General features: G+C 46.6%; 1 protein-coding gene across 8 annotated transcripts in view; it reads left to right on the top strand.

Annotated features, from left to right (window-relative positions):
- Positions 1-19,272, top strand: part of HIVEP3 (HIVEP zinc finger 3) — a 244,961-nt gene that overhangs the window by 10,948 nt on the left and 214,741 nt on the right. For 2 of the 8 annotated variants that reach the window (XM_061360606.1, XM_061360604.1), the window contains exon 2: positions 6,032-6,207. The exons of the other annotated variants lie outside the window; for them this stretch is intronic. The gene's annotated coding sequence lies outside the window, so the exon portion shown is untranslated. The remainder of the gene's footprint in view (positions 1-6,031; positions 6,208-19,272) is intronic. 8 annotated transcript variants of the gene reach the window in all.

Here is a 19,272-nt window from a genome sequence, read left to right as displayed (position 1 = left end):
GCTCTGCCACATGCAATAGTTACTCTTCAATCCATGCTATGTATCATAAAATCATGGAATGGTTTGGGTTGGAAGGGACCTTAAAGCTCATCCTGTTCCAACCCCCTGCCATGAGAAAGAACATCTTCCACTAAAGGTTACTTCAAGCCCCGTCCAACTTGGCCTTGAGCACTGCCAGAGATGGAGCATTTATCACTTCTTTGTGTGACCTCTATCAATAAAAGAGCTGCATACAGATCTCTGACATTACAGTGTTTTAGTTTAGGGTTTCACATAGGGGAGAACTGTTTTAACTTGCAGGAAACTTTAGAAAAATAAGGGAAAGCTTCAGTTTTGGGTACCTGGCTGTTTGTTCAGGCTCGGGTGTTAGATCCCTACTATGGGTTATTCACGGTGCAGCTGCTAATAAGTTCTGGTCTCCTACATTTTATTCACTTAATAAATTAATGTATTTATTATTCAAAGAAGTAGTAGGTGAGTGCTTGCTTGAAGGTGAATTGCTTTCTTTCAGCCTGCCAAGCTCTGAATTCCCTTGTAGATAGGATCATTCATACTTAGAACAAGAAGCCCGAATTCTACCTTAGCATCTGTGAGATCAAGTTGAAAAAATCTGGGATTTTCAACACCAATTTTATTTCAGTTTTAAGACAATAAAAAAATTAAAAAACACAGAATAAAATCCATTCAAAAGGTCCTAGGGGTTACACAGTGCTTTCGGTCCACCCAGGCTCCTTGAGCTCACTGTGGGTGCAGCTCTCTAGTACATAAGTAATAAAGTTCTTTCCCTTGCTTAGAATATCTGGCCCAAAGAGTTCAGGATTAAGTTGACTAGAAATGTAAACACGTTGCAGCTGGGTAAACCACAGTGGAATCAGGGCAGAGAGCAGAGCAGCCTTTCAAATACGAGTTTCTTTCCTTTCTGACTGACTTCCCCGCTCTATAACCTGGTCACCAGGACTGGGTTTGCTTCTGCAGATGTCCAACAAAGCTGTGCATCTTTGCACCTACAGCCTTGATGCCTTTTCAACTTGGCAGGGTTGTGGTGAGGTGGTTATTGTTGGACTTTCTCCTCTTGCTGGAGAGCTGGGCAGGAGTTAGTCTGGTTTTGGAGCTGGTCTGGTGTATTTGATTCCTCTATGGAAACCCCCGAGATGCTTCCTCGCTAGTGAAAACTTGTGCAATGAGGTTTTTCTGCCAACTTTAGCTGTTTTTCTCTGCAGGATACCCTGGGCTTGGACCTTTCCTGTCACTGCATCCTAGAAATAAACCAGAAATATGCTGTTTGTTCCACTGCCTTTCGCAGCTGGAGGTGGGAATAGCCACCAAACAGTGCTAAAGCAAGAAGGGACACTTCATCAGCGACTGTAGTTATAGAACAAGGGGCAATGGGTTCAAACTTAAACAGAGGAGATTTAGGTCGGGTATAAGGAAGAAGCTCTTCCCTGTGAGGGTGCTGAGGCACTGGCACAGGGTGCTCAGAGAAGCTGTGGCTGCCCCATCCCTGGCAGTGTTCAAGGCCAGGTTGGACCCAGGGGCTTGGAGCAAGCTGCTCCAGTGGAAGGGGTCCCTGCCCATGCAGGGGTTTGGAACTTGATGAGCATTAAGGTCCCTTCAACCCAAACCAGTCTTTGATTTAATATAGACAGTGTGGTGCTCTGCGTGTGCCACCCCAGGGATTCTTGGCATCCCCATGTGCCCCCTTTACTTTGCTGGGGATCATGGAACTGCCAGGCAGGACCCTGAACCTGGGACTGAATACAGATGGATTGGGTATGTCACAGTTGTTCGGCTCTGCTCAGCCACCAGGAGATGTGGAGAATAATGCCGAGTACATGGAGTTGTAGCAGAGCCCAAGTGCCTGATGTAGGCAGGCGAGGTGAGAGCTTTCCACGTTTCCTTTCTCCCCACTGTGTTCACACTTCAGCAGACTGCAGCAGTACAAACAAGTCGGTGTTAATCCACCCAGCAACTGCATCTCCCTTGGAAGGGGCCCTGATTTCCGAAAGCATCACCATCCAGGACAGCGTTTAAGCATGTGCTTGCCTGTAAGCATGTGTTTAATTGCCGTCCTGGATAATGTTGTACTTAATCATGGTTCTAAATGGTTTTCTGACTCAAGGCCAGTGTTGGCATCCTGCATTGCCATGTGAAGAGCTACTGCTGGTGGATGTGGCATCCCAGCCCTGAGTAGCGTGGACTGGCATTAGGCAAGTTATTACTCCTAAGGAAATGAGCATCGTGTAGGGAAGGAAGCTTGGAGCTCCCCAGGAAAGAGAAATCTGTTTAAGGGGGTGAAGTGAAGGGTGCTAAAGCATATGGTGTTTGTAGCATCAAAGGGTTTGTAGTGCTGGTAGATTTGGGTGAGGATTAATGAGCTTTTTCAGCTCTCAGCAACTTGCTGGAACTCCCCAGCCTCGTTTATCTGGGGACTTAGTCAGCAGCTCAGGGTTTCCTTCAGTCTTCTTAGAAAGCTGAGCCCTGTCTGCGTGTGCCCAGGCACAGGCATGGGGAGAAGCGCCTGAGATGTGGAGCTGAGGGCTTGCACTTGCCTGGGCACTGACCACGCTAATCCGTGCAGAGCAGTGAAATGCGGAGGCAGAAGCTCCAGTGTCAGTTTAAGCTCTGTGTTCTCTGTATGAAAACCTGGGAAGCTGCATGGTCTGTACCAGGAGCAACAGCAGGGTGTCCCAGAGAGCTGCTGTGGGGCCTGGGCTGAAAACACCCACGCCTGTACCCCAGCCACCCTGGCAGGATGCGTCCTTCCTTCCTTCCTTCTCTTGCAGACAGCTTTGCTAAAGGCTGTTTGCAGCCCAAACACAACTTCATGCAAAAACTGCTGATGCTGCAGCAAGCAGAGCTGTGCATCAAGCTCTTAGGGAAGTGCCTCCTGGTGTGGGGTCATGCCATGAGATGCCTCTAAGGCCTGGTCTGAATCACAGCATCGTGCTGTTCCTCTGGGATGCTTGTTGACACCATAAGATCTATACTTTTTTGAAGCTAAGCAAAACTCAGTGTTGCATCCAGGCTGCAGATCCTATAAGACTGCAGGGGCAGGTGAGATCTTCTGGCACCCTCTCCAAAAGATGTGAGCGCTGAAGAAGCTGTGCCACCACGATGCACAAAGATGGGTTAAATCTTTGTTTCCTTGTCCTCCTCTTTGTGTGAAGGAGAATGGTGCATTTATGGCTGGCCAAATATGCTTGGTCAATGTACCAGAAGGGTTGCCAAAAGTAGGGACTAGCCTCAATGGCGTTTGGATGTGGGGAATTAGAGGTAATGAATTCCCAGTGTTACTGGGCCAGAGATGAGCATGAGTGAGTGGGCTCAAATGAATGGAAGGTTTGGGCATGTCAGGAATTCAGGTGGAGGTTTTTTTAAGCAGGGGGGTTTTGTGTGAACTAAATTACAGAGGGAACAATTAGGATCAATTATTTTTAAAGGTGCTTGGACATAAGGACAAGATTACAGCTGGTAACTTCAAATCCTTGCACTTGCATCTGATGTCAGGGCAAAGGCGTAGACTTGGGAACATGTGGATAGTTGAAGTCTGAAGGGAAGCTGGCTGCATCTTTCCTTTATGCTGTGTCATAAAACTGGGACAAAGAGGTCACTTTGTCACTAGTGGTCAGCACATTTAAAGGCAATGAAAAGAAACAGCTCAGCCAGTGTGCAGGAAGCAGCACAGGAGAAAAGATGAGATGGGAGATGCTCCCACTGGTATGAGGTGAAGTCTGGTCCTAAACGCTTCTCTGTGGTGCAGTTTGGATGGAGATTCACCGGTTCACTGATGAGGTTAAATGACTTGCTGTGAACATCAGGGAGGATTTTCCTCCTTCAAGAGGATGTATAGGAATCGCAGAATCATGGAATACCAGGTTGGAAGGGGGGGGCCTCTAGAAACACCTGGTCCAACCTTTCTAGGCAAAGCATGACCTAGACTGGACATCCTGCACCTTGTCCTGTTTGTACATGAAACCCCACCATGTTCTCATAGGAACAGGATGAGAGGGATTATGTCCATTTTATAGCTGGAAAACTGGGATGACAGAACACAAAACACTGGAGCTGCAGGGGAGTTAGGGAGAACGGGACTGCACTTGCACCCCAGATCTGCAACAGGGTTTTTTAACCCAAAGATCCCCTTAACCTTTCCATGGAAGCAGGGCACAAGCTGTCCCTTTATTTTGCTGTTAGTCTTCATAATGGAGTTTAATACTTTCTGGGCTCTCTGCAATAGGAAACTGTAGGAATAGCTCCCTGTACATGAAATTAAATGATAATCTGCCCCTTTTGACACAGTGAAAACGGATTGTCTTCTGCCAGCTCTGCCTTTGCATGCTTTCCTTAGGGAGGTGCTTATGATCTTTTAATTATTGACCGTGTAATGCAGGGCAGAGTGACATTATTTGTCAGTAACACAATACCAGAGGAGCTGCCCTCCCCTCTCTCATTTCCCAGTGAGCAAACTGAGCCCCATGCAGTGCTGTGTTCCACCAGCCCTTTCCTTTACATCTTCCCAAGCCCGTGCATTGCATCCCTCCCATCATGTGAGCGATTAAGTGAAGTTTAGCAAGCGAGGCTCTTGCCTCCGCAGGGTGACTTTGCTATGAGGCAGCCTCCCTCATAAGGAGAAGTTATGTTGGTGGAGCTTGACTGTATCACCTCCGCTGTGAAGCTGCAGGGGTGGTTGTGTGGATGGTGTCCATGCCCCTGTGCTCAGTCAGAGAAGGCTCTGAGCATGCAGCTGAGTTGCCTTTCCATCCATGTGTGAACTGAGCCTTGGAGATAAGTGCTTGTCCTATAAACTATGAGGAGACGCCTTGTGCTTAGTCACAGGCAGGAGGCTGGTGCACGGATGGGTGCTGCATTGGTAGAGCTGAGGTGGGAGAGGACACCTGGCTCCATTGCTGGTGATGGGGAGCTTCAGGAGATGGGTTGTAGGTAGTGGGTTGGGTATGTTCAGTGGGGTTTAGTGTCTGGCCAAGGCACCCTCGCAGCAGGGTGTTTCCTAACCCTTTCATGTCAGTAGTTCTGCCCACACATAGAGTCAGAGTGAAAACACAAGGTTGATGTTTAAGCTTTCAGGGTTCAATGAGAGTGATGCTCTTCTGCATTCTGCACAGACATTACTGTTTCCTTAAGGTTTACAGGGCAGGGTTGCCTGGAGGCCAGATCAGCCCCGTGGCTTTTCAGCCCATCCAGACGTGTAGTCACAGAATCCTCCTCGCTCCCATGAAACAAGACTTAAACCATGAGCTATAATGAAAAGGAAAACAGGAAAGGGTTGCAGGGCCATAAATAGTAGGACACTGAGGGAAGAGATGAGTGTGCAGAAGGATGGAGGAAGTGGAGGAGTGTGGTCCTCTACAGAATGAAAAAGTAAAAACAACCATAAGACCCATGGGGTTATCTCAGAAATTCTAGAGAATAAGAAAAGTCCAAAATAGTTCCATTTCCTGAGAATTTCCAGGTAGAAAATATTGCCAGTTTTGCCCTTTGTGTTCCTGTGACCATAAATATGTTTTTCACTTGGATTTTTATTAAAATACCAATGTGCTATAGACAACTTGTATTTTTCTGGGCAACTTCCTTCTAAGCCCACAAGCAGCTAATGCTTGCTTTCTCATCCTTTGTGGCACATCATCCTACATAATACAACACTAAATACTGTTGCTTATTCTTGCAAATGCTGTAGTGTTCCTGGTATCTTACTAAGCTCTTGGCTTTTACTTTTGTGATGCTGCCAGGGGAGTAATAGCAATTCTTCTTTAAAAAGACCTTTTCTTTTAAATATCTAATGCTGTTTTCAAGTCGTGTTCTGTCATAGCACACTTTTTCTCATTTACCTTTGTACAGTGAGGTAGAATCATGGAATCCCAGACTGGTTTGGGTTGGAAAAGGCCTTAAAACTCATCCAGTTCCCACCTCCTGTCATGGGCAGGGATACCTCTCACTAGTAGGTAATAACCTGCCAGAGTAGAATGGTGGATATGTTCTCATACAGAGCTTAAAATTACAGTTTTTCCCCTAGTTTGAGGCTGGAACAGAGGAGCACAAACATTGTGAATTCCTTTCTGTAACATCCAGAAAACTCACTGTATTTTTGTGCTCAAAGGAAATAACCACAACAGGCTTGTTGCAAAGGCGAGTCAAATTGATGCGGTGCGCTGAAGAAGCTGTGGCTTAAAGAAGCTGCAGTCAAACCAGGTAGGGGCATATATATGTATATGGATATATGTTTTTAATACGTTTACTTGCTCTGTCCTCCAGCTCACCCTGAGTGAGGCCTCACCAGCAGCTCCTTGCTGAAGGGTGCATGTGGAAGGAGCTCACGCTCCCTGCAAGGCACAGCATGTACAGCACCAATTACAACTTCTCCATGCATGCAAATGGGGAGCAGCGGTTAAGCCTGCGACTGCTGCTTGCTGCCAGTGGGCATGAACCTCCTTCCTGGCAAATAGGGCTTGAGCATCTGCAGGACTAAAGAGCTAGAAAAGAAGCCCTGGGGAAAACCCCTCTCCCTCCCTGTTTTTAATTCTCATTATGTGTTTTTTCTTCTTTTTGGCAGAGATTTGCAAGACAAAAGCGTTTGCTTTGCATTGGGCACTTTGGTTTGTGTCTCTGGGTTAGCTGGAAACACACCTGCCATTTTACTGCTTCCTGCAGCCGATGCAAATAGAGCATCCTCGCAGGAAAATGTTACATCCCTTAAAATAAACCGGGGCTGCTCGGTGGTGCAGATTGTCTCTGGTTTCGTGCTGGAATGCGTCTGCAAAAACAGAAAGCCACAGGATAAAAATACGGTTGTCCAGTGGTAACAGAGAGGGTTTTCCATGAGCGATGCGTGCAGACTGCTGCTGTTTATTACCTTGCAGCGCAGGGTGTTTGGGGGGTGATGGGTTTCTTGTTTTTCCTCTCTCCTTTCTCCTTTCCCTCCCTGTTTCGCTTAACAGAGCCTGCCTGGCTCTGTGCCTGCAAACCACACCGCTGACTGTGATGGGCAGCAGTGCTGCTTTTGGCTTTCTCTTGACCATGGGTCTATTGCGCAGCAGCAGTGGGTACCGGCTGCTCCCTGCCTCCACAGGGTTGTCTTGCTGCTGGTGCCTCCATCTTTCTTTCTTCCTCCTATTAAGCCTAAAAACCCTAACAGGAAAATTAAGGCTAACTTGAATGTGTGAGAAACTGTCTTGCTTTTGGTTTCCTCACCCCAGAACCAGACTATGTGTCGTACATGGAGACCTCAAAACCTACCTGATGCTGAGGTTTCATTCCCAATACATCATGTGACTGCAAAAATGAATAAGGTTTCTTTCAAGGGTAGGCAGACTAAGAAAAGGGCCTCCTTTATGCAACTGCTGCAGTGATGCAGCCATGGGGTGCACAGGGGGCACTGGGCACATACGGACTTGGGAAGGGGAAGTTCTGCACATCTTCTCTATTGTAGCAGGAGAGCAAGGGGTGATGGGTTTAAACTGAAACGGGGGAAGTTCAGGTTAGGTATAAGGAAGAAGTTCTTTACTGGGAGCCCAAAGAAGTGGAAAATGCTCCATCCCTGGCAGTGTTCAAGGCCAGATTGGACAGAGCCTTGGGCGACTTGGTCTAGTGTGAGGCACTGCTGCCCATAGCAAGGGATTGCAACTGGATGAACTTACAGTCCTTTCTAACCCTAGCTATTCTATGATCCTATGAAAGGTCTCCAAGCATCAGCTGCTGATCTAGCTATGCATTAGCACTGCAGGGCTTGCTCTCTTCTGTTGTGGTGGCAGCTACGTGTGGATTTACTTGTTTGCTGTGGGCAGTTTGCAGGATGTGGATGTGGGGAGAGATGTGTAGATGCTCAGGGTTTATCACCTGAATAATAAGTGGCTGAGTCACTGAAGAAGCTTTGTTATCTTTAAAATCAGAGGCAGGATTTGCTGCCAGCATTGTTACAAGACAGCAAGTTGATAAAGCTGAGGGGGAACCTACATGGAGGTCACAGCCATTGTTTTGGATGTATTGGATGGATTTGGTTTTGGTTCTGGTTGAAATAACTTCTGGTCATCATGTGATGAAATGGTTGGCATGGGGCAAGATGGATTTGTATGGGGTGAAGGGTGGATCTGCCAGGAACAGAGGAGTTTGCTGAAGGTGTTGTCAAATGGCAGGTGAGGGGAACAGAATGGCCAGGGAAAGGATAAGGAACCCCATGGCCTTGTGGTGTCTGTGGGATGTGACACATGGAGGAGAGCCTATAGGGGACTCTGCAAGCAGGACAGCTTAGGGACAGCACTGAAAAGAGGTGTTAAGGGTATCTTGGTAAAGAAGGGACTGAGTAGCACAACCATAATTGATGTAAATTACTGCTTAGAGAGGCTTGAGTTCTGCCAGTGGTTGCAAACTTCTGATGGACAATGGTCTATGGGACCAAGCTCTTTAGAGACACCAGGGAGGAGACCTGATGCTGGGATTCCATGGTGGGGATGGGCTGGGGGGGCTGGCTGGGCTCCCTGGGATGAGCTCGCAGGTGTGACTGTCACAGCGCCTGTTCTCCCAGCACGTGTTTGTCTTGGCTCCCAGTGCAGCAGGGGGGTACCCGGGCATGCCTCCCCATGCTGACAGGAATTCCCCTCCAGGTTTGCTGGGCTCAGGTGTCTTTTCCCCAGGATTGCTCTTGGATCGCTGTAGCTTGCTGCTGTTTTCCCCCCCCAGTCTGTCCTTGCTTTCAGTTGGCAGCATCCCATCCCTGCCTGTACGCTCAGTCCTGCTGCACAGATGTGAATTGGCTCCATGGTTCCAAATTGGATACGGGGGGGGGGGGTACAGCACAAACCCTGCTCCCTTCTCTTGGGTAACCCTTAAGAAACTGAGCTGACTGCCCTTAGTTTGCAGTGGGGGAACTGGAAGCCAGATCTGATGGTGGTCACTGATTCAACATGCTGTGCAATCCGCTTTAGGGTGAGGGGCTTGTCCCTGCGTGACTGTGAGGCACAGAGCAAGCCCACTTGTGCTCTTCCTTACAGCTGCAGCTATGGTGCAGGACCTTCAGCAGTGCCACCTTCTCCTTTTAATGCCTGCTGCCATTAGCAAATCCGGTTGATTGGAGTAAAAGGCATCCCTGATGCAAGGATTTGGCCCTTCAGGAATACTGCTGTGGGATGGGCTTTTCAAGGTCTCTTCTGTTTCCCTTTGAGAAACTCACGTTCTGGAAGTTCAATTTGTATCTTGTTCCCTGAAAGAGCTCAGGAAAGAGAAGCAGCTCTGTTTCATATATCCTTTCCCATTTGCTTTGTATTTTCTTGGCTAGCGAGCTGTGAACTTAGTCCTGTAGGTGTTGAAATAGAGCACCTCACAAGCAGCTATCACCTTGACTCCTACTCACTCTTTATTCCAACAGTGATTAACTCTAATCCTTTTGGTTTCTTGGTAGAGGCTTGCAGACATCACCTTCAACACCTGCATTTCAGGATCATGCAAGGTCTATGATTCTAAGGTAGATAGGCAATGTGTAGTCCTGGTGCTTGGTGCATTGTGTGGAGTGGCAGCCGGGCCCTGCCTGACACAAGAGCATCACTGTCCCCCTTCCTTATGAAGCCATCCATGTTTGTAACAGCTGTATTTGTTTCCAAATCATATTCACATCTCAGTCTCCTAAATCTACTCAGTGTCCTAGCAGACCTGCCCAGCAAAGTGATCACAAGCAGCTCCACGTGCTCCTAGGGACCCGATGCTCTGCTGCATAACTTGCAAGAGCAAGCGATGCCAAACACTCTGCTTAGAGAAGATCAGAGGTTTTTTCTTCTTTTAATCATGTGCTCTCCTTGCCTTATGAAAACACCTCTGTGCTGCTCCCTCTAATAGCAGGAATCCTAAGAAAACACAGAGAGGGATCTGCAGTAAAGATCAAGCTACCGTCAGCTTGCCCAGACAGCTCTGCTCTCCCAGCAGAACAAACCTCTCCAGTGGGACTCCAGTAACCTCACCAGAGGTAACTGTGGGTAGATGCATCACCTGGATATGATGTCACTGCATTGTGCTAATGTTATTTTGTTCAATGCAAGCGAAGGAGGTTGATGAAATGGCTAGGAGCATTAGCACACACCACCAAGGGCTGGACCAGGCTGATGTATGCAGCCAGCTGGAAGAGATCCCCTCTTTGGGCAGCATGACACTCCCTGTCCTTTCTCAACAAGCTGATTCCTGTTATTGTGAACTACCTGCTTGAGGCTCAAAGGAGGTGCTTGGCATGGCCTGGCCTGGAGCTTGCCATGTTTTCCCTCACCTCAGTTGCTGGACTCATACAGAGCTTCCCTCCCCATGCATTACATGAGCCTGGGAGCCTCCTGCTGCCTGGAGCCTTAATAGAGTGTGAGATGCAACTGAAGGGATGCAGGACCGTGGTAGATCTTATCCACTGCTTTCAAGCTGAGGCTTGAGCATCAGTACCCTCTGAGATGTGACCAGTGTGGCCTCAACGTGTGTAATATCAGCTGGAAGCAGAGGAGGAATTCAGGCTCTGGTCCAGCTCCCATGGTGTTCAACAAGGTAGAGTCTCTAGACATCCATGTAATGTGAGATTTCCTGTATTTCAGACTGTGAGCTGTACTGGAAACATATGGGATGCTATCCTTCCTGTATTTCCTGCACTGTCTTCATATGGGATGGGAGAAATCTCACTGTCACCTGCCCCTTTCCCGGAAGTATTTCTTCGTATCTTCCTCATTGTCTGTCTTTTCCCCAAAACTTTGTATTTGGCCATCAAGCTGTAAGGACAAAGTGACCATTGGAAGAACTTGGAGAGTTTTCACTTTTTATCCTCCTATCTACCCACTGGCTTTCTTAAGGCCTTCAACAGACAGCCAAACAGCATCACAGTTACTGCTAAGGGGAAAGTCTAAGTGATGTCTCTCAGATTATCTTTTTACTACCTAATAAAACACAAGATAAACCTTGGTTATACCAACTGCTCAATGACCTCTGATTTTCAAACAAGGGAAGCACTTTGGGGCTCAGCTTTCCAGGGTTTTGGAAGTGTTTGACACAGTGTTGCATGGAGATTTATACACCCAAAAGAGCAAAGATTTGCTTATGAAGGATTACCAAGGTAGGAGAGGCTGCAAAACTCCTCCAAAGGTCAGTTGTGGTCTGAGCTTCTCTGTTGGTACTGGAGCAAGTAGGAGGAATACTCCGTGGGCAACACATTAGGTGCCTTCATGGATGGAAAGGAATATTGTGATGGGAAAGGAAGCTGCTTTTTTACTAACTTTTGGTTCCCCATGATCAAGAAGATGAATTCAAATGAGGATATATGTGACCACCAGCTATTACAGTGATGAGAAAAGAGTAATTACCTCACCAAGAAGAGATTAAGGGTGTATCTACATCATTGCGATGAAAGCCAGCCTTGTCTTAGAGTTCATAGTCCAGCAGAAGGCACAGTAGTGAATTTATAATGATGGAGTTGAATTTGGGACTTGCCAAATTCATCATATAAATGATGAAACACGCACTAGAGACAATGACAGACTTCAGAGCTAGTCAGGATGCAGAGCTGTGACTCATGACATCCAGGAGCATCTGCCTGCTGGACAGGCCAAACCTCCAGCCAGCCATGGTGGTGCTCATGTCCCAGCTAATCCTGGGGTAGTTGCAGGGTTATGCCCCTCTATGCTGTCCTTTTCTAGTGCTGCAAGAAGCATTGAAGGAACATCTGAGCTCAGCTTCTTTGCATTTTAACAAGTTTCATTTTAATAATTGATTCTATTGAGAATTGTCTTCTTTTTATTAGGAAAATGAGACAAGATGTGACACTTGTAGAGCTTGGGACAGCTCCATGCCAGAGCCAAGAGCCTGGGTGCTAGAGTCTCTCCTTTCTAGGCTCCCCAGCCTGTAAGAGTTATGTTCTCTGTTCACTAGCAGGGATGCCAAATACAGCCAGCTGCCGGCTTTCTGTTGCTGTGCTGCAGAATAACATGCTGCCTCTATGCTTTAGGCTAGCCTCAATTACTTGCTTGTTATCAGGGTGGAGATCAAAGTACATCATTTAAAGAACAAATGCAGTAAATACCTTGAATTTATGTATTGACTTTTTGGGGAAAGGGGGTTGTCACAACAAGCTCAAGCTAATCTTTTGGATTTTGCATAAAGAACTGGGACAAGTGATGTAAGTGTTACCTGAGGTGTCTCCATTTGCATGATGCAGCGTGATTTTTATGAGGATACCTCTGCCTGCTGTGTAATTCCTGATTCCAAGCCTTGGCGTTGCTCTGGGATCTCTGTGTAGTCTGAATATCCTCAGGTCTCTGGGTACGATGGGAGTTGAGTCAGTGCTCTTTTCATCTTGTGAGTGCTGACTTGGATGGGAGTGATTTATTTTCCTGCTCTAGGTTTATTTTTAGTATCTCCTGAAAAGTTGCATACCTTGAAAAGAAAGAGCAAAGGTGCTGTTGGGAAGTCTGTTGCTGAGCTCATTACCCAGGTTCATCTGGTCCTTCCTCTTACAGCATTTCTTTCACTACCGAGCAGCTTTGATCCATGAAGATGTGTCTTTGGGGGAAAAAGTGTGAATGAAGGCTCCCTCAGACTAAAACCTTATATAATCATAGAATAGTTAGGGTTGGAAAGGATGTTAAGATCATCCAGTTCCAACCCCTGACATGGGCAGGGACACCTCACACTAAACCATGCCACCCAAGGCCCTGTCCAACCTGGCCTTGAACACTGCCAGGGATGGAGCATTCACAGCTTGCTTGGGCAACCCATTCCAGTGCCTCACCACCCTTACAGTAAAGAACTTCTTCCTTAGATCCAGTCTAAACTTCCCCTGTTTCAGTTTGAACCCGTTACTCCTTGCCCTATCACTACAGTGAGTCCCTATCACTACAGAGTCCTTTCCCATCATCCCTATAGCCCCCCTTCAGACACTGGAAGGCTGCTCTGAGGTCTCTACGCAGCTTTCTCTTCTCCAGCCTGAACAGCCCCAGCTTTCTCAGTCTGTTTTTGCCATTTTAGTGCAGCCTGGAAGTGAGGAAGAAGAAGGGATCAGAGGAAGAGAAGGCCCCTCAGAATTTTCCCCATGCCATCCAACATCCCCTTTTTATCTTCCCTGATGTAGGACTTGCCATTGTTAGATCAGATTAAGCATAGTAGTGTGGAAAAGATACACATAACCAGGATGAATTTGGAGTGAGTAGAGTAGAAGTTGTTTGCTGTTGTAATTGTAGCAGGATGCCCTGTATATAAATTACATCTTCTGTAATTTAGATGTGTTAATGAAACTGTGCAAGTCAAAGCTTACCCTGACAAGAAGAATCACTGCATAGAATTGGGGTTTGTGGATCTCCTGAGCAGTTTGAAAGACACCTTTATTTTCTTTAAAACCAGTTATGCTGCAACCCTGGTGTTTTAATTACATTGAAAGTACTGGGCTTGCATATGGTGAGGATTGTTATTGAGGTGTTTCCACAGTGAGTTCATTTCTCTCCTCCACTTCTCCACTTCAGAAGTGGAAGCTTCTGAATATAAAAGTGATTGCCTTGGCATATGTGTTTCATCCTACATGTATAAACAGAAACCTCTTTATAAGAGTTTAAATGGTCTGGTTTGGGGTTTTCAGTGCAAGCTGGTAGGAGAGCCTCTATGTGTCTTGAGGGACAATAAGAACAGTTCTTTGCTAAATGAAAGCATGGATGCTTTTCAATATTTCCCTAGTTTTCTTAAGAAAATTGAACAGTCAACCCTGCAGATGCCCTTGGTATTGTCCCATCTTCACTCTTGCATTCCCACATTGAGCTTTTAAGGTACAGGAGGTGACTGCAGCCATCAGCAAGTACCTTTTACCAGCACTGCGGAGCATCCTGCTTTGCCTTGAGACCAAGCAGTGAAGCTACTACAGGGGAAGACAGTTCTGATGGCACTGCAACCCTTGACAACCTTCACATTGCCAGTCTGTGGCTGCTCCATGCCTGCTTTCCAGTGGGATTGAGAGGCTGGTGGTAAATAATTGCTGTTTTGAGCTCTTTCCCTTTTGCTTTTGTAGCAGATGAGGAGGAATGAGCTTCATCTGTCACTGCTCTTCTGAGGGCTGTCATTTACCCCAAATTCTGTCCTATGGAAAAGTCATGAAGTCTGCAGAAATCCCAGCTCGAGGAACAGCTGCCTCCAGGTCCAACTGGTGGGGCTTGAAATGGAGCTGGGTGGAGAGGAAACAAGTTTGAAGGAGTTGCCCCTTTACTGAATTCATGAACCTTCTGTTTGCAAGAACACCGGGAATCCCCAGAGTCCCCCTGACATATTGCTGAGCAGCATTCCTCAGGAGGAGCCGTAGGAAAAGAAGCCCCTTCAAGCAGGGTTCATTCAGTTTGGGTAGCTCTTTCCATTGGGAGAAGGTGGAAGTCTTGTTTTTGTCACAAAAACCTGGATTATTCACCTTTTCCCTGTTTGAAAGCAGGAGCAGGACAAAGCAAAAAGCTTTGGCTGATGCAGAGGGGAGTGCTCAGGTGTCCTGCAGGCTAGCGTGTAAAAGGAAAGATCACCCTATCACCCTATTTCTATCCTTAGCTCTACTGCAAATCATAGTCCTGATATGGGTCCTCGAGAGCCAGCTATGCTGGAAATTGAATCTCTGCTTGTGGTCTTTCTAAGAAGCAGAAGAATCAAAGAGCAGCATGAGTCTGAGAAGGCTGGAGATGAGGCTCCATCCACCAAGGAACCTTACAGATAGGATTAGTTCTGCTCACATTGCATGTCCTCAAGACAAAATGGCAAATCTTCAGTCTGTTACAATAATTCTTCACATCACGTGGGCCTGTAGGACCCCATGTAAATGACAAGGTTTTTGTACCAGGGAATGCACCCCTGTGTGTAGCCTGCATAGTCTGAAGAAATGACCCCTTGGAGGCACTCTGCACTTCATTTGGGTATCCAGTGCATTAGCACATACAGGAAATTGTGTGTCGGTATTATACTCTTCAGTCTGGGAGTGGAAGAAGTGGACTTCAAAACAGAGCAACAAACCCAACTTAGGTGACCAGGGAAGCCTTAATGCAGTTTCATGGAGATTGGAGAGATTCTTGTCACTTTATCCAGAGGAAAATTGAGTCTTGAGGTAATAAAAGCAGCAAGCTTCTCCCAGCTGGAAAATATCCCTTCCACTAAAGCATTGAAAATAAGGGGGGCCAAGGATACAGCAAGCGTTTATCAGATTTTTCCATTTCTGCAATGCTTTTTACAAGAGATTCTGCTCTTTCTGGGCCTCCCCTTCATCTCCTCCTGACGGAAACTTTGCTGGCTGAAGCTTCACTCCTTTAAAAGTTTTATGTAAAGTCTTGGTGCCAGATGCTGCTCACCAGCTCTGTGCTTGCAGCCTGGCCTGCAGTTGCTCTCTCACAGTTTGGCTTGTTTGTTCCCTGTTCTGCCAGGCTGGTTAATGCAGCTCTGCCCAACTCCTGTAGAAACAGAAAACAGAAGTACATGTGGATGTCTGAATGCAATCTGTGTGTGGAGGGTGGATGTGTTTTGGTGTTGCCAAATGGAGCTGTTGCATTTTGGCTAGAATAGACTCTTAATTTCAGAATGTTTAATAGGGAATAAGTAACCCCTGTAAGCATTGCTGCATCCCTGCTTCCCCCCCACCTCTGTCTCTCTGGATGTAGAGAGGCACCCACTTGTCATGGGGGAGATGTTTGCCTTGGAAGCTGGATCATCCGGAGGCAGCTCTCCATGGGTCCCAGTCACACAGCCCAGCCCTGGGCCAGTACAGAACCTGGGGTGACATCTCTGCGTCACCTCATCTCAACATCCAGCATGGGGAGGCCAAATGATAGGAAACAGGGGGGTGTTTGTGTGCCTGCTCCAATGCTGTCAGCTTGAGCTGCTGCTCTAAATGTATAAATGTGTTCTGGTTTATTTGAGTAGCAGATTTGTTTTTCTTTATTGGCTTAAAAATAAACCGTGCAGCCTATACTATTTAAGCCACTAGCCAGGCTGCTTGTTCAACCACTGGAGAGCCCTTCGTCAGTGTCGTTAATTCAAACTGAGCTTTAGTTGGTGGGCTTTGCCTTATTTTATGACACATGCATTCCCAGCTATGATTTTTGGTTGTTATTTTCTCTGCCATATAGGTGTTCTCTGTGCTTGCTTAAATTGCCATGGGTATTCCAGCCAAGGCTAATGCATTAATACCTGTTTCATGGTGATGCTTATGTAGATGTTATGTATTCTTCTTGAACTAACATAAAAGTGAATAATTGCCAAGATATAATAATTGCATCTGGTAAATCCACTCCCAGCACTGGGTGACGTTAGGTTTTCTGACCTTCAGACCAACTTGCATCTAGATCTTTCTCATCACGAAAGAACAAAATACCCCATTGCTAGAAATTGCACATCTCCATTTGTTTGGGGAATATTATTTCCTCTTTAATCCTGTGTGTTCTTCTGGTTTATTTGCTTTGGTGTAACTCTCCATTCCACTGTGGAGATGGGGCAGCTCAGCTGCAGAAAGGCTGCTTAGTCCAAAGCATCAAGGAGGTGACCTCTTGGCTTAGTCCATCACTTTCCTCACCTAAGTGTTCTTCTGGAGAACCATCCTGGTGACATTTAAGTCCCTAATTCCATAGCTGTGTGATGAGCTGCTGATGGGGATGCTGCTTGGATCTCAGTGCTGGGCAGCAAAGGGTTTACTTTTTGGTGAGGGAGTCAGCTCTGGGTATGGACCTTGAAAGAATACTTGTACACCTTCACTCTGCAGTATTTCATGTCAAGGGAGCAAGCATTGTCAGGGCTCATAAGGAGGAAGCTCAGGCCCTGCAGCTCCTCTGGGTGGGTTTGTTTCCTTTGGATACCTGTGGTGCAGGTGATGGCTCTGAGAAGTGTTGAATGCTCACACAGGAGCTTTCAAACCACATCCACTGCAGGCTCTGGCTGGATCCAGAGTGGCAAATGAAATATGGGGGAGAGAGAAACTTTCACACCTTGTAGCCAGCCAGCCTCAACCGAGCAGCCAGCTCCACTGTTGGCTTTTCTGCACCTAAATAAACCATGGGACTGGGTTAAAGGAACAACTTCCCACCCCTTTGCTCTCTGTAGGACTTGAGGAAACAAAAAACTGATGCTCTCCATGCAGTTTTCCCACTTTCAAAATTGCATTAATGATGTTTGCCTGCGTTCATAAACTGTTTTGTGCTCCAAGAATAGACACGTTATGTCAGTGCTGTGCATTGTCATTATTTATTATCTCGGAGCTAATGAGATGCAATACAGAAAGCGCGGCGTGATTTCGGAAGCTGAAGGCTGTTTCCTGATGACAATGTGAATGATTGCAGCTTTTTGACGCGCTGTGAGATGTGGAATTTGTCCTTTGCAGCGTGCTGATGAGGAATCCTTCATTGTTCCTTCAAGCGAGGCTCACCAGGGGTAGGTGTTTTGTGTTAGTCTGGAAGGACACTGGAGAAATCTGAGAAAAGAGCTGGTGTAAATTTGTGGTTTCAGCAATATTAAGGAACTGTTGACATGTTGGGAATAGCATTTCAGGGTGGAAGTGCATGAGAAAGGCAGGAGGGAGATACTTGAGTTACAGAAGCATTTCAGCCTGGAAAGTCCTGTGTGACCTGGCATTCACTGGAATAGTGTTTTGAATCCAAGAAGAAAGTGTGAATGACTGAGATTTCTTTATATCCCCCACTTTCCTTCCTTCTCCCTCACCTCTTTCTCAAAGCGGGTCTGCACATGTATAGTGGAGCAATGACATGGGTTCTACTTTGGCTTTATCATCTTGTTGCATCTCATAAACTGAGCCGCGTTAGTCTTGGTCTGGTCTGTGAGCAGGAGACATCCAGGTGCCTCCAGAGCATTGGGGTTTGGGGGAAACAGCCTTGTGTTGCCAGCAAAGGTGCCAAGTTTTGGTTGACGTGGCCAGCAAAAGAGCCAAGGAGAAGATATGGGGTTTTTTTTTTGTAGTCAAACGTAGTTTGTAGTTAAACGTTATGCAAAAACCTTGTTGTGAGCCCAAGGGTCTTGGACACTGCCTCATCTGGGTGCGTTCCACTTAACCTTATTCCAGGTTGCCATCTTTTGACTCAAAGGTCCTTCAGCTGAGCACAAACGGCTGCATCCTGTGTTCTGAGAGAGATGCTTTTGCCATAGATTGAGAGGCTTCATTTTGAAGTTAATGCTTCTGTGGAGCTCTTTCCAAAATACTTCTGTCCTTCCACTCCAGGGTCCTCACTGCCACCAGGCTGGACCTTTTACACCATAAACTGGCTGTAGATCTTTCAAGAAAGAAAACACCCAAGTATGTGTTGAAACCCCCCCCTCCCCAATCTCAGATAATGAAATACATCCTTGTATAATCAGTCATTCCAACATGACACTCCTATTAAGTATGGATTGGGAGGAGTCTCCAGAGTTTGAACCATTGCACAGTTACTTAAAAGGGATGACAAAAAAGAACCTGTGGCCCACAGAAACGTTGTGTCATACATCCTGGCTGACCTGCTGGTGTCTATCAAGGTATGGTTGGGCTTTCAGATATGAGAACTTTTCAAAGGAAAACACATGGATCCCACCTCTTTCGTATTAATATTTCCTGAGTGCTTTTCCTTTCAAGTGTTTCTGTTTTCAGTGGTGCCTTTTTCAAATTAAAAAGGCTTCCCAAGCCTTTAAACACAGCATGTGTCCAAAGGGTGGAAAATTCCCTTTGAAGAGTCACAGTGCTTAAAAAAAAAGCCAGAAAGGGAGGTAAAAAGAGGAGCAAATGCTGGCTGGTGTGGTGTGAGGGGCAGCTCGGGGCTTTCAAACAGAGCATTTCTGATTAGACATGGGCTTTGCTGTGCTGGTGTTACACATTATCCAGATAAAGATGAATATGCATGCAGGCATACTTTGAAATGTGTGTGATCTATATTAATCTAGTTTGGTGTTAACAGGAAGAGTCGGGTGCTCATGCTGTTTGCATCTGAGGTGGGATGTAAAATAGCTGAGGCTGGTTTCTCTGGAAGGTTTCATGTGAATGTGAGGACACCTGACAGCACTGCCATTGTGGTGAAGGGAGGGAAGAAAGGGGAAATAATCTCCATCAAATATAGAATCCCAGACTGGTTTAGGCTGGACGGCACCTTAAAGCTCCTCCAGCTCCAACCGCTGCCACGGGCAGGGACCCCTTCCACTGGAGCAGCTTGCTCCAAGCCCCTGTGTCCAACCTGGCCTTGAGCACTGCCAGGGATGGGGCAGCCACAGCTTCTCTTCCTGATATAATTGGTCTTTCATGTCCCTTGGACACTGGTCTCCATATTG

The sequence above is a fragment of the Neopsephotus bourkii genome, unplaced genomic scaffold, assembly GCF_033783945.1.
Source record: "Neopsephotus bourkii isolate Nb327-2 ecotype Australia unplaced genomic scaffold, CSIRO-AGI_Nbou_v1 NB_1036, whole genome shotgun sequence".
In the NCBI taxonomy this organism is placed as follows: domain Eukaryota; kingdom Metazoa; phylum Chordata; class Aves; order Psittaciformes; family Psittacidae; genus Neopsephotus; species Neopsephotus bourkii.
The sequence above is the reverse complement of the archived record's forward strand: the minus strand, read 5'-3'. Positions and strand labels throughout refer to the sequence as shown.